This window comes from Jaculus jaculus, chromosome 3, assembly GCF_020740685.1.
Source record: "Jaculus jaculus isolate mJacJac1 chromosome 3, mJacJac1.mat.Y.cur, whole genome shotgun sequence".
Taxonomy (NCBI): domain Eukaryota; kingdom Metazoa; phylum Chordata; class Mammalia; order Rodentia; family Dipodidae; genus Jaculus; species Jaculus jaculus.
In genome coordinates, this window is record NC_059104.1 from 114,002,650 (window position 1) to 114,016,490 (window position 13,841).

The 13,841-nt window shown below is 40.7% G+C and overlaps 1 pseudogene; it reads left to right on the forward strand.

Moving 5' to 3' along the window:
- The first annotated feature begins 12,191 nt into the window (after window positions 1-12,191).
- LOC101606976 lies at window positions 12,192-12,916 on the forward strand (annotated as a pseudogene).
- The last annotated feature ends 925 nt before the right edge of the window (window positions 12,917-13,841 follow it).

Here is a 13,841-nt window from a genome sequence, read left to right on the forward strand (position 1 = left end):
CCTACCTGTCTCTCCAGTGTTGGGTTTAAAGGATTGTGTCACCATGCCTAGTTCATGTCCTGTGACTGCAAGCTGTGCTGTCTTTAGCAATAGTGTCTTACCTTTTAGCTGTGGCAGGTAACCAAGTGTTTTGGCAATGGGCCTGCAATATTTTGGGAACCTCATGGGTCTCCCTGACCAACAACATGGCCTGGAGTTTTGCTCAGTGGTTAAGGTGCTTGCCTGCACCTGCCTGACCAACAATTTATGTTGGGAACAACCCAATTCTTCCTCTGGGATTAGCCAGCCAAAGCCTATGGTTTTAGGGTTAAGCTTTCTCCACCTTACATGTGGCTTTTCTATCCAGGTCTCCCTCTTACTGAGGGATACATCTTGTCGAAACCTATTCCAGGAGAAAGGTTTCTATGGTACTAATTCATGTTGTCATTAGTTTCTTTTAACCCACTACCACCCCCAAAATAAATGTATCATCTATCTGTCTATATCATCTCTCTGTGTGTCTGTCATCATCTATCAATTTATGACTGCTAATTCTCTGGTAGTTGGAAGTTGTCATTCTCATTCAGTTCTATAGTTTTAACACCAGGGGGCAGGCTTGCATGCTCCTAGAATGTGAAAAATTACAAGGGAATTAATCCAAACAACCATTTGCTCACAATTAATGAATTGACTTGTTTCTGAAGTTATGTTTACTATCTGCCTTTTTTTTCCTTCTGTTGCTGGGAAAGCAAAAATAAGGCTGATGGTTGGTTTTGAAATATATCTAGGGCTCGTAATTGATATTAATATATATTTGCATAGAAAGTCCAAGGAAACTGGTATAGCTTACTAAATTAATATGATATAGAAAGTTGATGCATGTATATAAGCACAACAGTCTGAATCCAATTGGAAGAAATAGTGGACATGAAAATATTCTGAAAATGCACTGAGCTCTTGACTATGTGCTATACCTTGAGATGAGCTGGGGCTAAAAGATAAATAAAATATGGTCCCTGGCCACTTTTATATGAGCATTCATAATGTTTATCTTGTGTTGATTTTAATGTTTTTATCTTAAATAATAAAAATCTTTATCTTTTATCACAGCACCTGGCATTTAGGTCAGTTCATAATGTTTGAATAAATGGATGAAAATAAAGAATCACATCCTCTTTCATAGAGATTCTCCTGCTGTCTAAAGCTGGAGATGAATTCAACTCTATCTTTGCTCCTCTGACCTTTAACATCACCTTTAATAACTTACCTACATACAAGGAAAGTTAGTGGGATCAGCCTATTGGCAGGCATGGAGTATATGGTATAGCCTTTTAGCCCTTAGAGGGAAGGTTTAAGACAGATGCAGAAGATGAGTGTCTCCTATCTGACTGTATCAGTTTAAGAAGTTTGAGATGAAATAGAACTTTCTAGAATAAGGTTACTCTCTCCTTCACTTTTTTACCAAAAAGTTAACCCACACTTGTTCCTCATGATTCCTTTGTCTTTTTGGGATCCTAAAGTTATACATGCTGGTTCTTTAATTTCTTTACAATGTGAGGATAATAGTCCTTACCAAACAGGATTGTTTTCAATATGAAATAATGCATCCAGTAAATATTAGCTAGTTTGCTATCTGAAACAAGTGTGAGGTAGACTCTAAGTTGGATATGTGTTTGATAAATGTTTGTTATGTTATACCAAGATCAAATGGGAAGATTTTGGTCCACTAAGATACACTTAGAAATATAAAACTCATGTGAGATTAATATCAGTGATATAAGCTATGTATTTTCTCTATTAATTTGTATAGTACAGTGTACATAGGTTGCTAAATATGACTAATGAGATTGTCAGTTCAGAGTGCTTTCATATGAAGTGTCTTTAAAAATGGATCATGTTATTTTCAAGACAATACTATAATGCCTTATTACATTTAATCAAAGCATTTTAAAAAATATTAGATAACAATGCTTTTCCAAAAAAGTTTACCTAGAAGTAGCACTATTTAGTTAAAATACTTTGATGGGAGTAGGAGGCTCTGTGCCCTCCCCATTTGTCCACACCCACCTGTATCAATTTTGACAACCCTCATAGGAGCCTCTAGCTAACAAGTGTATTTGGAAAACCATCGCTAAGGCATTTACACCTTGACATACTAAGTGTCAACCAAGTATTAGGGAGAGAAAACTGAATTTATTTTTAAGATTTTCTATTCCATTTGTTATCTGAAGCCAAGAAGTAGCTGTTGTCTCAGTCTGAGGAGTAATATTTCTTGTCTCACTGGAAATAAGTACACTTACCGATTATAATTTTCCTATCTTAGATTCACTATGTGAAGTTCTATGGTGATGTAAGAATTACTAGCAGATTTGGAATGGACACACAGTGTCTCACTTCATGTTCATGGGCTAAGATTTCACTATGACCCTTATTACATAGGATAAAAATGAATAAAGTTCCTTTCTCAGTAACCCATGGCCTCAAACTCACTATGTAGCCCAATCTGATCTCAGACTCATAACAATTGTACTCCCTTTCCTTCCTGAGTGCTAGGATTACAGGTGTAAGCCACTACACCCTTTCTAAACTCTTTTCTTTGAGGATTATGATCCTCCAAGAGGAAACCGCTCTATGAGTAGGAACTTTGTTACTCATAGTTGTTTCCTACTCCACCTCATAATGTGCTTACTGAGTAAATGAGGAATTTCAGTCTCTTCCCTCCCACACTGCAAGTTACTTGAAGGATAGATAATGTTTTATTGACCCTCATATGTTCATGGTCAGAAAGTCATGAATTTGCTTACTAACTGACTGACTGAATGGACAGGTGTACATCAAATATTTGTTTGCCTGTATTTTCCTTAGATTTTTGAGGATGGAAACCAAGTTTTCAGCTTATAACACAGTATCTTGACTGATAATAGTTTACCCAAAATGTTTGCAGAACTGAATAAAATTTGAATGACTGGTACCAGAGCACAGTGCCTTTTTAATAGATAATAGAATTATTTTCTGACTGGACATAGCCCACTCAACGTGTTCTTAGTGCCAGTTGAATAATGTGAGCAACGTGCCATGGAGTTAGGAAGAAGGTGAGTTATATGGACAGTCAGGCTTCTCACAGCAGAGAAGACTTTGTGAAGGTGAGGGAGCTTTGGTGTTTTAAGAACATTATTTACACCACTGGAGGGAGAATGGATTGGGAGGACCTATAAGGAAGGTAGAGATAGTTTGGTGAAAGCCGGTTTAGAATTCAACGGTCTGCATTCAAAGTTCTTGTCTCACTTCTTAGTGTCTATGTGACTTCAGTTCCTCTCCTCTTCTGGTAGAGGAAGGTAAGACCAATGTGTACATGGATAGTGCATGTCAAGGACATTGTCAAGTACCACACCTGCTATCATGCTTCCAAAGGATTGGGTTCCAAGTATTCTTTAAATGAAAAAGAATAGATGGCATTGACTAATGAAGAAAATTAAACCGTTGGAATGTCCTCTCCTGCATCTGCCAGGAAAGCTATTAGTTCTTCTGGGAATAATATGTGAAGCTACCAAATCTCATGACAGAAAAGACTTTTTAGATCACTTGGGAACTCCTAAAACTAAACTTATGTCAGAGGTGAACAAGTCATAGCTTGTTCATGCAGACATTATTTCTAAAGTTGCTTTTCTGTTGAAAGAGGCAAACCACAAGATAAACCATGCAGAAAATCTTTAAAAAAAAGAAAAAGAAAAACTGCCGAAAGATGGGTTCTTCATTTACTGTCTAATGAGTCATTTTACTCCCTTCAGATTTGGCCATAATAAGTTACATTGACTGGCCAAATGTTAAAAAATAATTGGGAACAAAAGTTCAGGCTACCTGTTGAGGGGGAAAAATCTTATTCCTCGTGTATCTGGGCTGTATGGATTGGTAACAGCTTAGTCTTTATGAAATAAGGGACTTTATTGGAACTTCTTTATGTCCAAAAGATGCAACACTTTCCTTCTCTGCTGTCCTCTGCGTCTCTGATACCTCCTGTAATCATTGAGAGTCCCTTTTTTCCTGGGATTTGGCTATCAACAAAACCTTTCCTTCCTACCCACCCTTGAACCACTACTAACTTTGTATATACTTTGTGTGTTGAGAACACTATAAAATAACTGACTTGAATGTCTATTTTTATATTCTATTTTTATTTATTGAAAGAGAATGGGTGCACCAGGGCCTCTAGCCACTGCAAATGAACTCCAGATGCATGTACCACCTTGTGCATTTGGCTTATGGGGCTACTGGGGAATCGAACCTGGATCCTTAGGCTTCACAGGCAAATGCCTTAACTGCTAAGCCATCTCTGCAGCCTGCATGTCGGTTTTCTTAACCAAACTGGGAGCTCCTTGAGAAGTGGAACTGTTTCTGTTTGTTTAGTCTCCAGTGCTCAGAAATATATATATAGTATGGTAAAGCACTAAGGAGGACAAATGAATAAATAAAAATGAACAGGTATATTATTTTGCTTGCGTAAGATTGTCTAATCTTTTGTGTAGATTTGCTCACTGTGGCACAGGGAGTTTTATGCTTTCCTGAAGGGATGGACTATGATTAACAATTATATGTGTGTGTGTGTGTACATATATATGTAAACTTTCATTATATTATTTAATATATAAATATATAATATGTATATATATTTAAAAGCCTTAAGTTGTATAAAGTCTTAGCCATTCTCTACCTAGAAGTATATCCTGAAGAAAAATTTAAAAATTGTGAAAGTTTATAGATAGAAAAAGGGGACATTATCTAAATGCTTAAACATAATTTGTTAAATTATAGCACATCAGTACGATGGAGTACTATACCATCTTTTAAAACATGCATGCTATATTAGTAAAATTTTTTTTGAAGTAGTGTGTACAATATGACAGTATTTTTACAGTAATCTGTGCATAGGGAGAAAATGAAAAAGGCTATACACCAAAACTATAAGAAGTAGTAACTACTTAATGACAGAATTGTCAGGAATTTTCATTCTATTCCACACTCTATATTTTCTGTAATAAAAGACTTGTGTATTGCTTTTGTAATATAAAACATCAATAAAGGTGATGTAAGAAATATATGCTTTTTTCTTTGCTTGATTATGCCTATCTGCTTTGTAGGAGAAGAACTCTGTCTATGTAATTGTAATTTTCACCTGGGCCTACATTGAGAAACTTTTCCCTGCATGTTCCATCACTTGCCCACGGTAGTGATTGGTTATAGTGTTGGCCTATTCAAGAGTCCATTTTTTCACAGAATATCTTTTGAGAGCTTCCTGTGCTCTAGGATCTGGTGATATCATGTGTCAAGTTCTTGAACATTAAATTATGTTTTGAATTTTACTTTTAAAGTTGAAAATTAAAAGGAGCCGAGCTTACTTCAGAGATGGAGAAAATGGACTGGATATGGTGTCATACACCTTTAATCTCAGCACTTGGGAGGCTGAGGAAGGAGGATCACTGAGTTCAGGCCAGTCTGGACTATAGAGTGAGTTTCAGGTTAGCCTGAGTAAGTCTCTGCTCAAAAAAAAAAAAAAAAAAAAAAAAAAAAATCCCAGGAGATTTGCCTAGATTTAATGGTCAATGGCCCATTCTAAATTTAATTAAGAAATTCCCTGATGCTAATTTTAGTTATTTGGGCCTTTTGTAAAGCTCATCTGTATGACTAGATTTTATAAAATTTAATTTGACTAAAAAAGTTAAGTTCCCCATAATGGTATGTTTGCTAAATGAAAATAGGTAAAACTGATTTCAGAGACACATATTCAAGATATATTGTACTATAAGCATAATAACAAATTTTAACTTGACCAACAATCTATTAGTAAGACTTGGAGAAATATATCACTTGTGAAACCCCTGATAGTTACAAAGTGGTATAAATTTCCTTAAAATAAAAGCTGTGCAGTTCCCTGTATAGATTATATGCAGTTGCTTAAGTTATAGAGACTTTGCTCAGACTGTCATCTTCTTTTCTTTCTTTCTTTCTTTGGGGGGGCTTTTTCAATTTATATACCTCTAGCCCAGGCTGACCTGGACTTCACGATGTACTCTCTCACGGTGGCCTCGAATTCATGGCGATCCTCCTACCTCTGCCTTCCAAGTGCTGGGATTAAAGGTGTACAGCACCACGCCCAATCTTTTATTTTTTTGATTTATTTATTAGAGATAAAATGGGTGGGCCAAGGCCCCCAAACAATGCAAACAAAGTTCAGAGGCATGGGCCACTATGAGCATCTGGTTTACATAGGAATCTGGGAAGTTGAACCTGGGTCTTTGGGCTTCACAGGCAAGCCACCTTAACCGCTAAGCCATCACTCCAGTCCTAGAATGTCGTTTTCTTCTAAGTTATTACAATGCCCATATTTTTCAGATACTCTTATTTGTCTCTAAGCGCATATAGTCATAGGTGGTGGTCATAGGTCTTGGGTGAACCAAGATCCTAGTGAGACAGAAATAATGATATGTGTTTGTGTCAAGGAGTGACAGACAGGAAGACAAAGGGAAATGACACCATCTATCCCTATAAGTGTCACCAGTTGTCTAGCTTGTTTCTTTGTAAAAAGTCATAAAAAGCTTAGCAAGGTTGAGGGAAAATGAGAAATTATTCAAAACCGTCATGTTTGTATTTAAAGAGAATGGAAAAACTGCAAAACAGGAAGTGCTTCAGAAGTGTAAACAAATCCTTATATTACTTTGCTGGAAAATTATGTGTTCTTCACAAGCCAAGGGGAGAGTAAGAAAATGGAAAGAATGACAACTGGAAAGAAGAAAACAGATTTTGGCCACAACACAGCCATCATGCAAACTTGAAGATTATTCACTTAAAAAATAGAAATGGCCAAGAAACATTTAAATAAAGTATTTGCAAACTCAGATAATGCACTATTTTACTAGTTTATACAGTTAAATTTCAACTCCACACACTTTTAAGAGAATGGTATGTCCCCTGTTCTGATCAATGAGGTAAAGGAGACTTTGCAGTTAGTCTGACCCTTCCAAAAGTCAGGCTGGAGAAAACTGGTTCATGATAAGCTAGGAAATCTGACTGCCAGTAACTGAGCATTCACTATGCTCTTTGCCTGTTGGGAGCTATGAACCAAAACCTCGGTCATGTTGACAGAAACCACCATATACCAAGTTAAGTGTCTATTTCCTCATCTAATGATCTATTACCAGAAATGAAGAAGCTGTTATGCCTGGGTGATAACCTCTCCTGGTGCTGCTGGTAATTGATGAAGAAACAAAGAAATTGCATTTAGCCAGTAATCCTGTGATCTCTGGCCCGAATATAACTCCTTCCCCCTACAACCCTATAAAAACCTATAAACTTTGAGAACTTGACAAATACCTAGCTTGGTCTCCTTGTGTCTGTTTGCCTCCCCCTATTCAGGTTAGCTTCTCCTCGAGTCCTTGTTTGACTCCCCGCTGGCCGGGGCAAGTGGTGCCCAACATGGGGCCCAAGGTACGAAGAAAAAACCTGAACGTCGCTCAAGTGGACGGCTGTCCCCGCCATTGGATCGCCACCCCACCGGGGGCGGGGGTGAGTGAAGATCCACATAGAGGTCACTGCAGGCAGTCCACCTGTGATACAGATCCACTAGGGTAAGACAAGCGACGAGTTCTAAGGCAAACTATTTAAAGACTATTGTCAAATTTGCAAGACACAAGAATTGCAGGGTTTCTTTTTGCACTTCTTTTCCTCCTTTTACTTTTGGTTGGCGCCATGGCGTGGAATTGCAACATAGCGACAGGGCAACTGAAGCCTCTTGGCCAGGGCTACCCTCTGGCATTGGCTGAAGGCCCCTAGCTTCCCGTGTGAGTCCCGAGAGCCCGTTTGGGCATTGGCAAAGACCTCCTATCTAGCCTCTCTTTCTATCAACAAAACTGGGTAAGCAACAGCTAGTAAATGCTCTAAGAGCGGCTGCCAGTTCTTAAAATTGCGGTCAGGCTCACATGAAGCTCACTGGGGAATCCCCCGTGCTAGTTCTCTGACCGGGAATGTTGCCCTTTGGTCTTGCCATTTCTCCTCTTTCCTTTTCTATCATGGGACAGACCCTAAGTAAGCAGCAACTTTTTATCTGGGGACTTAAAGACTCCCTCAAGACTCGTGGGGCAAAAGTTAAGAAAAAAGATCTTGTTCATTTTTTCCTCTTCTTAGAAGATCTATGTCCATGGTTTCTCCGGGAAGGTACAATTGATGAAAAAAGATGGGGGAGAGTGGGAGATTGTTTAAAAGATTACTATAGGACTTTTGGCCCTGAAAAGGTCCCAGTTCAAATCTTCTCATATTGGAACTTAATAAATGATGTACTTCAGGTTCACCAGTGTCAACTGGATGTTTCAAAAGTTGTTAGGGATGGAGAATTCATTCTTAAAAATAACCTTAAAACCCCTCCCATTCATGAACTAACTTCCAGCCATCAGGATCCCCGAGTGGCTACTTCCGCTGCTGCAGCTCCTTCCACTGAGCTGCCCCACCCTCCAGGCAGACACTATGGTGGTGGCTCCCAAGCAAAGGCACAAGGCAAGACAAATGATCCCCCTTCACAGTGCCCCTCTGTCATTATTCCTATGCCTGAGGATGACCCACCTGCCCTTAAATCCATTTATCCTATTCTCTCCAAATCTGCACTTACCCCTCCCCCTAATACCCCCTCTTTCCCTAGATGAGGAATCAGAGCTAGAGTGTGAAGCTGCCAGGTATCACAACCCTGACTGGCCACCTCCCACAGCCCCCATAGCAGACCCTCCACCTTATCTTTACATGCCTAAGTCACATCACTTCTGTGCCCCTGTAACTCAATCACTAAAAACTCCTTGCAGTTAAAAAAGAAAAGGCCACCTTACTTAACTCCATGACTTAGACCTAGAAATCTGCTCTCCCTTTCCTGCCCCCATGCAGCACATCAAAGCTAAAATCAAACAACCCAAGACTGTTCATGTGTTTCCAATAACACAAGCCCAAGTGAAAGCAGGAGCAAATTCTTTAACCCATTCACCACCTGAGTGGGGCAAAAAGAGATTCAGGGAAGGAAGGCTCTGAAGGAGATAAGCACTCTAAACAATCCACTGATTCATTCAGATGATGATAGTGAGTGAGCCAGACAGGAACAAAAGTATTGTTATTAAGCCCCAGCAGTATCACCATTTAAAATTTAAACATATCAAGGAATTAAAAAGTGCTGTTTCCTCTTATGGACCTACTGCTCCCTTTACCATGACCCTACTAGAGAGGCCCTTAGTGATAACTGGCTTTCAGTAAATGATTGGAAAATGCTTGCAAACGCCGTCCTGACACGAGAGAACTTTCCCCTGTGGCAGGCTGATTATACTGAGAGATGTTGAGATGCTGCCCTCTTGCAGATGCCAGTCAGCCCTCACCATTAAAATCACTCCCAAAACAATTACTGCTACATATAGTCCTTACGCCTGCTTTTCTTATGACAATAAGGGCAGTTGTTTAGATTATGTATCCATTTATGGAGGTTGTAGATACTGGAGCTGCAGAATACATAAAGTCTATGATAACAAGGGTATTCTCCACCTCCAAGGAAAAGAGTTCATCCTTGTTATCTCTGACCCTTGGCATGAGCACTGGAAAAAGGGAGTCGCAGGCAAACTCTATAATGATGGCTGCTCCTCCTACCCTACGGGAAATATATATATATCCAGACAATTAGCCCCTGCAGACTCCAAAGATCAAGTAAATCAAATAATTTTAGAAAATGAACAAAACCTCCACTCTGCCCTCCAAAATCATGGCAAGGTAAAATGGGACTCTTGGCCAATATATCTCAAATATGCTGTCAATCTACTTAATGCCTCCCAGGTAAATGCCTCTTCTTGCTTGTTTTGTGCCCCCCTTTCACGTCCAATCCTTGTGGCAACTCCCCTAAATGCCTCCTCTACCCTCAGCCTTTCCTTTAATCAATCCTACTATAAAACCACTACTCTCTCACTATCTAAATATTTTCACGTTGCGCTGCTTCCTGCTTCCTTACTAACGAATCACTACCTACTGACTTAACTTGCACACAAAACACCTCTGTAACTATGGAACTTATATCCCCCCCACTGATCTATTTCTGGTGCAACGAAACCCTGTTTACTCACATGAATAGCACCACTTTAGGACCCTGTATCCTGGTAACTGTGGTCCCCCAATTCACCATGTACAGCCCCGATGAATTTGCCTGGCTCTTCCACACCACTCATAAGAGAGTAGCCTTCCTTCCACTAGTGGTAGGTGTAAGCCTGACCACATCAATTATTTCTGCAGGGGTGGCAGGTGGAGCATTGGGGCACTCCTAGTATTCTGCCAGCGAATTTTCTGAAAAACTACAACAGATAATTGATTCAACCACTAATAGTCTTGAATCCTTCCATAGACAGATCACCTCCCTAGCCAAGGTCACCCTACAGAATCGACGTGCTCTTGACCTCCTTACAGCAGAAAAAGCAAGAACATGTATGGCTCTCCAAGAGGAGTGCTGTTTTTATGTCAATGAATCTGGAACCATTGAGGAAAACATAAAAAATTTTCAAAAACTTAGTCGAGAGTTGCATTCTCGATATGGTCCCTCCTCCTCTCAATTTTGGACCAATTCCCCCTTTCTCTCCTGATTGCCATCAGTAATAGGACCTCTACTTATTTTAATCCTCCTACTCACAATCGAGCCTGTTATTATAAATAAAATCATGTCTTTTATACGTCAACAGATTGATGCCATTATAATGCAGCCTTTGCAGATTCATTATCACAGACTGGAGCTGGTGGATTGAGGCGTTGCCACTGAAGACCTACCACCTGCAACTATCACTCTCCCTTGATCTTACATTCTGTACTCATTTACTATACTACATACATTCTGTACTCATTTGCTATACTGCTGTCCTCTACACCTCTGCTATTGCTGCGGTCTACCCGTCGTGGCCAAATAGCTACCCCTCCTATGGGAGCTGCATAGGATTCAGACCTATGCATATAAGCTCACAATAAAGTGAGTGTGATATGGGCACCAACATGAGTGCGAGGCAAAGCACCCTGAGGGAAGGTCCCTTTCTGACCACTTCTGAATTCCCTGAGAGAAAAACCTGACTTACATGGAGGTTGGTACCATAACTGTTATCACTAAGGCCGTGCCTCACTCTCTGGCCACATAGGCCTTGCCTCCCCTCCTCAAAAGGTACCAAGGGCCAAAGATTGTGGGAAAAAGACATCCCACAGGAGGAGTTGGGTCTCTATTCCCCAGTTGGTTACTCTCAGTTGTTACTGAGAGATGCGTGTGTCTTTTAGTCATTTTATGTGTCTAAAAAGTCAGCTTTATGAAAATATCCTTTTTTCCATGTGCATCAAAATCACTAAGACAGTATTATGTAAACTTAAAAATTCAGTTCCTTGTGTCAAACTTATTGAATAAGAATGTCTGAATGTGAAGCAAGAAATATTGCTGCTTAGTAAACTATTCCCTGGGTATGATGGCACAGGCCTGCCATCCCAGTACTCAGGTGTTCCAAGCAAGAGGATCACCATGAGTTGGAGGCCAGCCTGGGCATATAATGAGGTAAGGTCAGCTTGGACTACATAAAGATAACTTGCCTCAAAAAAGAGGGCTGGAGAGATGGCTTCTGGGTTAAGGTGCTTGCTAGTGAAGCCTTAGAACTGAGGTTCAATTCCCCAGTACCCACGTAAGCCAGATGCACAAGGTGGCACATATGTCTGGAATTAGTTTGCAGTGGCTTCAGGCCCTGGTGTGCCTGTTTTTTTTTTTTCTCTCTCTCTCTCTAATTGCCTCCAGCTCTTAAATAAATAAAATATTAAAAATTGTATGGATTGGAGAGATGGCTCAGTGGTTAAAAGCACTTGCCTGCCAAGCGTAACAGCCCAAGGGTCCCCAGTACCCACATAAAACCAGATACACAAAGTGGCACATGCATCTGGGGTTTGTTTACAGTGGCAGAAGCCATGGCACACCCATTTTCCATCTCTCATCTTGCATGTAAATAAAATTTGTTAAAGTACAAAAAGCTTTTTCCTTGGGAAAACAGCAAATGGTGAATGATGCTGGTGCAGCGGGACCTCCCTGCCCCCTTGGGGACCAGGGTGTCTGGGAAGACCATGGAGGCTTCTGGGGAGGATTCAACAGCTGTCTCCTCTCCCGAGCTGCGGTTGTGGCATGGATGTGGGCGGGCAGAGGCTGCGGGGCTAGTGGAGTCAAAACCAAAGACAAGAAGTGGATCCCCGTCAACAAGCTGGGATGTCTGATCAATGACATGAAGATCAAGTCCCTAGAGGAGAGCTATCCGTTCTCCCTGCCCATCCAGGAGTCTGAGATTATTGACTTCTTAGGGACAGCCCCTTGAGGATGAAGTTTTGAGGATCGTGCCAGTGCAGAAGCAGACTTGCCCTGGCCAGCTGACCACGTTCAAGGCTTTGGTGGCCATTGTGGTATACAATGGTCAGGTCAGCCTGGGTGTTAAGTGCTCCGAGGAGGTAGCCACTGCCATCCAAGGGGCCATCATCTTGGTCAAGCTCTTCATTGTGCCTGTCTGGAGAGGCTACTGGGGGAACAAGATGGACAAGCCCCACACGGTCCCCTCTAAGGTGACAGGCCGCTGTGGCTCTGTGCTGGTGCACCTTATCCCTGCTCTCAGGGGCCCTGGCACTGTCTCTGCTCCTGTGCCCAAGAAGCTGCTGCTGATGGCTGGTATTGATGACTACTATGTACTGCCACCCTGGACAACTTTGCTAAGGCCACCTGTGATGCCACCTCTAAGACCTACAGCTATCTGACCCTGACCTCTGCAAATACACTGTGTTCACCAAGTGTCCCTACCAGGAATTCACTGACCCGCTTGTGGAAACGCACACCAGAGTCTCAGTGCAGAGGACCCAGGCTCCAGCTGTGGCTACCACATAGGGTTTTTATACAGAAAAATAAAAGTGGATTAAGCCTGGTTTTTATTTATTTATTTTATTTATTTGATAGCGACAGATAGGGAGAAAAAGATGCAGATAGGTAGACAGAGAATGTGTGCATCAGAGCCCCCAGCCACTGCAAAATAGAACTACAGATGCATGCACCACCTTATGCATCTGGCTTAAATGGGTACTGGTGAATCCAGCCTGGAACCAGGACCCTTAGGCTTCACAGGCAAGTGCTTAACCACTAAGCCATCTCTCCAGCTCATGCTTTAATTCTTAATATGCTAGAAAGAGAATTCCTGTTTCACATTCTTTTTAAATTTTTCATTACATAATTATAAACTATTTATATATTTTACATTTTATTTTTACTTTAAATTTTTTAAAAAAATTTATTAAAATCTTTAATATAGGAACATATTGCAAGTTGGTCATATTCCCATTGGATTATACTCTTTATTAAGTTTCATTTTATTTTGAGAGAGAAAGAGGCAGATAGAGAGAGGGCAGGGAATGGGCATTCCAGGGCCTCCAACCACTGCAAACAAACTCCAGATGCATGTTCCACCTTGTGCATCTAGTGTACGTGGGTATTGGTAATCGAACCTGGGTCCTTAGAATTCACAGGCAAGCTCCTTAACTGATAAACCATCTCTCTAGCCCTAGATTATACTCTTATATCTCCTCTCCCCTACTCCCATTCCATTGAGGGCCCTCCTGAAGTGAGGTTATTAGTAATCACTGTATGGTTATTAATGCATCTGTCAGTCCCTGGAAAGAGGAGGCAGTGCTTCAGTATACCTTCACATCCTGTGGCTCTTACATTCTTTTCACTCCTACTTCTGCAATGTTGCCTGAACCTTGTAGGGAATTTTATAAGGTTCTTTTAGCATCTAACACTTGGCAGACTCTAGTTTGCT